The 6,829-nt window shown below is 36.8% G+C and overlaps 1 long non-coding RNA gene across 2 annotated transcripts in view; it reads left to right on the top strand.

The window, feature by feature from the left end:
- Positions 1-301: 301 nt before the first annotated feature.
- LOC120246218 overlaps positions 302-6,829 on the top strand; it is a 38,172-nt gene continuing 31,644 nt past the window's right edge. For both annotated transcript variants that reach the window (XR_005531980.1, XR_005531981.1), the window contains exon 1: positions 302-385. This is a non-coding gene — a long non-coding RNA (uncharacterized LOC120246218). The remainder of the gene's footprint in view (positions 386-6,829) is intronic.

Below are 6,829 nucleotides of genomic sequence, written 5' to 3'. Positions count from 1 at the left end.
AGTTTTGAGAGACAGAGAGGGAAACAGATAATCTAAAGCAGCCTCCAGGCTCTGAGCTGTCAGCACAGAGCCTGAGGCAGGGCTCGAACCCATCAACTGTGAGATCATGACCTGAGTCAAAGTCAGATGCTTAACTGACTGAGCCACCCAGGCGTCCCACTGTTGTGTTTTTTTAATGTTTCATTTATTATTAAGAGACCGAGAGAGAGAGAGAGAGAACAGTGGGGAGGGGCAGAGAGAGATGGAGACACAGAATCTGAAGTAGGCTCCAGGCTCTGAGCTGTTAGAACAGTCTGATGTGGATCTTCAAACCATGAACAGTGAGATCAGACCTGAGCTGAAGTAAGATGCATAACTGACTGAACCTTTCAGGAGTCCCTAAATGGTATTGCATTTAAAAAATATTTGTGTGTATATGTTCATTGATGTTATATAGAAATGTAATCAATGTGCAAGTGTGTGTGTGTGTCTTGAATCTTACAACTTTGCTGAACTCATTTCTTATTTCTTAGAGGTGTGTGGGTGTGTGTATGTGTTTCCTTAGATTTTTTTATGTCAATATCATATCAGCTACAAATTGAGTCAGTTTAATTCCTTCCTTTCCAATGCCCATGTCTTTGATTTCTCTCTCTTGCCAAGTTCTGGTGACTAGAACTTCTACTACTATGTGGAGTAAAAGTTAGAGTGAGCATCCTTGACTTACTGCTGATTCTAGAGGAAAAACATTCCACTCTTCACCATTAAGTATGATTAAATACAATGTAAGTGTAGGTTCTTTTGTGGATGTGTTGTGTCAATGTGAAGAAATTCTCTGTTCCTAACTTGAGAGTTATATATGACTTGGTATTGGATTTTGTTGAATGCTTTTTCTGTATCAATTGTTATGATAATATGATTTTTCTTCCTTAGCTTTGTTGAGATAATGGATTTTATCAGTTGATTTTCAAATATTGAGTTAGCTTTGCATACTTGGAATGAATTCCACATGGTCATGCTATATAATTCTTTTTTATACATTTTTGGATTTAGTTTGCTAATATTTTGCTCCTGAAAATCATCTGGGCCTGGAGAGTTTCTTTTCTTTTTTTTTTTAGGAGCTTTGTAATTACAAATTCTATTTATTTGGGGGTTATAGGACTGCTCAGATTGCCTACTTCATTTTGTCTGAGTTTTGATAGTCTGTGGTTTTTAAAGAATTGATCCATTTCTTCTAAGTTGTTGAATTCACTTCCCACCCACATACATCATTGAATTTGATGTGGTTTTCTTTTAAGCAGCATTGGATCATTTTTTAACTTACTCTGCCAACTTGTCTTTTGATTGGTGTTTAAACCATTTGCACTTTTCAGGTAATTATTGATATTTTGTGGTTATATCTGCAATTTTATTGTGTTTTCTCTTTAGTTTTCTCCTCTTTGTGTCCATCTGTTTTTCTTGTGTATCCATGAATTATTTAAATTTTTAAATCCAGGATTTTAGGATTCTATCTTGATTAACATATAGACATACCACAGAGATATTGCAGACATATTACCTACAGACAACTGCAATAAAGTAAATATCACAATTCTTTTATCACAATATTTGATTAAAGAAATCAAATATATTTTTTTGGTTTCCCAATGCATATAAAAGGTATGTTTTCACTATACCATAGTCTGTTAAGTGTGAAGTAGTGTCATTTCTAAAACAAAACCATGTACAGGGGACTGGGAGATACAGGCTTCCCGTTATGGAATGTGTAAGTCATGGATACGAAAGGTATGGCATAGAGAGTATAGTCCGTGGTATTGTAATAGTGTGGTAGAGTGAAAAGACCGTAGTTACACTTGTGATGAGCACAGCATAACACGTAGAGCTGTTGAGTCACTATATTGTACACTTGAAACTAATGTAATATTGTGTATCCACTGTACCTCAATTTAATTAAAAAATGAGACAAGCTTATAAAATTAAATTGTATTTTCTTACATATTTATTTCTGTAAAATGACTCTAGGCCAGATCATTTATCCTAAGAGCTACAAGTGAATTTACTGAGAAAATAATTATATTTTAGACATTTAAAAAAGCTTTTATGAAATACCGCATTTTATTTTCAGATGAAATTTACAAAGCTTTGAAAAATAGAGAAGACATGGATGTTCATATCCCTATTTCTTTTTAACGAGTACCAATAAAAAATAAAGATACAAACAATAAAGTGAAACTTAGGAAAACAATATACATACCTTGATTAAAAAATACTTCATTGCTAGGGATGCCTGGATGGCTCAGTCAGTTAAGCATCTGACTCTGGCTCAGGTCATGATCTCACAGCTTGTGAGTCTGAGCTCTTCATCAAGCTCTGTGCTGATAGCAAGGAGTCCCCGTCAGATCCTCTGTCCCTTTCTCTCCGCCCCTCTGAGCTCCTTCTCTCTCCCTCTCTTTCTCTCAAAGTAAATTTAAAAAAAAAGCTTCATTGTTAAAAATTGTGCTAACCATCATCTAAGTTTTCAGCAAATCATAATCACTGATTATAGATAACTATAACAAATAAACAAACAAAAAAAAAGATTCAGAATATTGAGAGAATTACCAACATGTGACACAGAGCTGTGAGGTGAGCAAATGCTGGGAAGGAATGCACCAAAAGACTTGCTCAATGGAGGGTTGCCACAGACCTTTGATTTGTAAAAAAATACAGTATTTGCAAAGTACAAGAAAGCAAATACAATAAAGCAAAGCACGGTGAAACAAGGTACGCCTGTATAGTGTTTTTGAATGTATCTCTACATAGTTTTCATGGTGGTTGACTGGGTATTACAAAGTGTATGAATGACTTTTTTTAAAGTTTATTAATTTATTATGACAGAGAGAGAGAATGCACCGGGGGGGGGGGGGGGGGCAGAGAAGAAGGGAGAGAGACAGAATCCTAAGCAGCCTCTGTGCTGTCAACCCAGAGCCCATGGAGCTCAAACTCATGAAGTGTGAGATGGTGACCTGAGCTGACATGAAGAGTTGAACACTTAACCAAGGGAGTCACCCAGGCACCCAGTACATGCATGATGTATAAAAGTCTATTGGAATCAACATTGTACTACACCTGAGCAAAGTGTGCGAACCTCACATTCATTTATATCCACTTCCCTTTTCCTCTTGCAAATATCATTGTTTTGGAAATCAGGTCATGTTGAAATTTCTGTTTCAATCATCACTGTTTCCTCCTTCCAGATGTTTCAAGACAACTTCCTTGACCATTTCTTCTCTGAAGAATTTACTCTACTGGATCTTTAAGGGTGATCTGTTAGAGACCAATCCTTTTTGTTTTTGTCTTCATTTTTTCTTCTTCCTTGAATGATAGTTTTCCCAGATATAGAATTCATCTGATAGTTTTTTTTTTTCCGACACTTGGCAAAATACTGTGCTCCTTTCTTTTGGCCTCTGTGGTTGGACATGCGAAACCTGATGGATTTCCTGGAGGTAATGGCCCATTTTTCCTCTGACTGCTTTCAGGATATTTTGCCTTTATTTGTAGTCTTCAAAACTTTAATTATAATGTGTCTTTGTTTAGATTTCTTTGGGTTTAATCTGTTTATACTTTGCTCAGTTTCTTGGATCTGAATGTTATGTCTTTTGCCAAATTTGGCAAGTTTTCAGCCATTGTTTCTTCAAAGATGCTTTAATTCCCCCAATCTTTTTCTTCTCTCCTTCAGGGATCTGCTGATACAAATGCAAATGACGGCTCTTTCATTGCTGTCCCACAGGCTCCTGAGTCTCTGTCCATTCTTTTTTTTTTTTTTTTTTTTTGGTTTGTTTTTGTTTTAGTTTTCAAGTCTACTTTACCTCTGTTGTTGAAATTGGGTGAGTTCTATGGAATTCACTAATTCCACCCTCCTGATCTCCATCTTCTACTGTTGGGACCATTTAGTGAAATCTTTGCTTCTTAATTTCTTACTGTGTATATGTTTTTAGTTGTGTAATTTCAAACTGATTGTTTTTAATCATTTCTCTCTCTATGCTGTGTTTCTTTCTCAGTTTTTCATTTGTTTCAAGACAATTTGTAATTAGTTGATCAAACATGTTTATGAGTTTGTTTGTTTTTAACAAAGAGGGAGACAAACTGTAAAAGATTCTTAAATACAGAGAAGAAACTGATGGTTGCTGGTGGGGTGTGGGGTGGGGGGAAGGGCTAGATGGGTGATGGGCGTTAAGGAGAGCACTTGTATGGATAAGCACTGGGTGTTACATGTAAGTGATGAATCACTAAATTCTATTCCTGAAATCATTATTGCACTATATGTTAACTTGCTTGGATTTAAATAAATAAAAAATTAAAAAAAATAACATGTTTATGACAGCTGTTCCAAAGTGCTTGTCAAATAATTCCAACATCTGATTGATAACCAATACTTGTATCAGTTGATTGTCTTATCTTATTCAAATTGGAATTTTCTCAATTCTTTGTATGACAGGTAATTTTTATTGTATTCTAGACATATTATCTACTATGTTAGTAGTGTTGCAGAAATCTGATCTGGATCATTGGAGGAAGAACTAAGCAGGACTCAGAGATCTTGGAAGGGAGGAAGTTTATTTTACAACACTGGGCTCAGAGGAGATCATTCTCCAGAGGTCTGAGCTCCCAAACAAAGGTGGTCATTTGCTTATAAAATTAAAAGAAGTCCACCCATACCAGCAGAGGTGTTTAAAGCTGATTGGATGTATAGGGTTAGGGTGCCTTGGGGTCATCTATACACAGAGGTAGGGAAAGGAAGTGGGTGTGGAGAACACCTGGCCTGGGCAGTTTGGGCAGTCCACCATTTTGACCTGTATGACCTCAAGGAGTTTTCCTTTATTTTTTCCATTAGTAGGACTCTGGATCCTGCTTAAATGTTTCATTTTAGCAGGCAGTCACCTTATTGAGGTTTAGCACATGGATCTTGCCCTATATTTGCAAGCTGGTGTTCTAATGGAAGTTTATGTTTCTGAGTTTCTGGAGTATTATTTTGGTCTGTTTGGCTTATCTGGTGTTATTGGGGCTGCTTCTAGTCTCTGCTAAAGTTGGTTGTAAAGGATTTTTTCTCAGCCAGTCAGAGGGATCAGAGAGATATTTCTCCGTAAGAAAGGGGAACATAGAATTTGTTGACATCTTAACATCTTGTTGATTTCAAGGTTTGCAGTTTTTAATAAAGGTGCTATAAATGTTTATGTGCAGGTTTTTGAAGGAACGTGAGTTTTAACTCCGATGGGTAAATACCAAGGAGCATGATTGCTGGATCATATGATAAGTGTATATTTAATTTATAAGAAGTTGACTATCTGTATTCTAAGGTAGCTGCTACATTTTGCATTCCCTCTGACTGACTTCTATATAAGAGATGAGCTAGAAATAAATGGCAAAAATTTATAGGAAATAGTGTTATTAAAGTAGAAATACAATTTTTCTGAACTGTCAATACTATTTAGAATAAGATCACTGCCAATTGCTAGAAAAATAAGAGAACATGGATGACTATTGGAGGAGACTGGGAATGATGGGAATGATATCAGTATAAGGGAGAAAAAATAATTTTCCCTCTTCCTTCTGAGTCCTTTATTGAGACTCCTGTAATAAAAGACAGATAATAAGGGAAAACTAAACAGAAGTTTATTAACCTCCTGTATATGTGCAGAAATACCCAGGGCAAAATGAGTAACTTCCCAAGATGGCTTCCAATTGGAGGATTAAATACTATATTAATAGGGAAGGGAGATACAGATCTCTTAGGAAAGAGTGATTTTCAGGAAAGATGAATGATACTTAGAAGAACAGGTAAAATGTATGACAGTGTATGACAAGGTCGGTCTAGATGTGGTGGCAACTTCCTCTTCTGTAATAAGCCCCAATCTTCTCTGGTTGAGGAAGCTTTGAGGGAGATGAACTATGGTGTTTGAATTCCCTTTGGGGGATCTTTCTGTGGGCAGGTAAGAGAAGTTCAAAGAAAGCCTCTCCCTGCATTTGTTTTGTTTTGTTTCATTTTTTCCAAATGGCTTCTGCTCAAGATAACCAATAAGGCAACATCGTGTATTTTGGGGTGGCATGTCTTGCTACCCTTGATCAGCAGTATCAGTCATCTCTGTGTGAGTGATAACCACGAACTCAGCACACATCACATACTAGAAACTATACATTCTTATCCACATCTCACTTAATTCTCAGCGCACACCCTGTGTATAATACATATATCTAATCTGTATAAAATGAAACAGAGTAGATTTTATTATTCCATCTTAATGGTGAAATTAGCCTCAGACAGGTTAGCTACTTTGCCCCGAATCTCTTAGTTATGAAGTGTTAGCACAAGCATTGAACCCTGAACTCTTCCTTAGTCAGGCAGGGAGTCAATGCTAGGGAAGGACTCCAGTCTCCGAGGTGATTATGGAGCACAGAGCAGGAAATCAGCTGGAAGTCTTGGCCTACTCAGGTTGTGTCAAATTGTTGGGACAGGGGGGAGAGTGTTGTGGTTTTGTTGACATACAGGACCCTGCACTTGCTGCAACAGGTATACTTGATTCGTTCTGCGATAACAACACTAACTAGACACCCCCAGTTGCCGGTGGGTATGGACCTCTTCCAGTGTATCAGAGCCATAGCTGATCAGGGCCTGCTCAGGAACATGGCAGGAGCTGGCAACAACCAGCTTTGGAACTAATAACAATTAGTATCAAAGATGATTTCATTTAAACTTTAATCTCATTATTAAAGATAATATCATTATGCAAAATGTAATACAGAGCAATAGCTATAGCTTATTATTTTAAGATAATAAGCTCTTAGGTTGCTGGTTTATGGAAAAATACAAGCTGAG

Source organism: Hyaena hyaena, unplaced genomic scaffold, assembly GCF_003009895.1.
Source record: "Hyaena hyaena isolate Hyena2069 unplaced genomic scaffold, ASM300989v1 scaffold_455, whole genome shotgun sequence".
Taxonomy (NCBI): domain Eukaryota; kingdom Metazoa; phylum Chordata; class Mammalia; order Carnivora; family Hyaenidae; genus Hyaena; species Hyaena hyaena.
The sequence above is the reverse complement of the archived record's forward strand: the minus strand, read 5'-3'. Positions and strand labels throughout refer to the sequence as shown.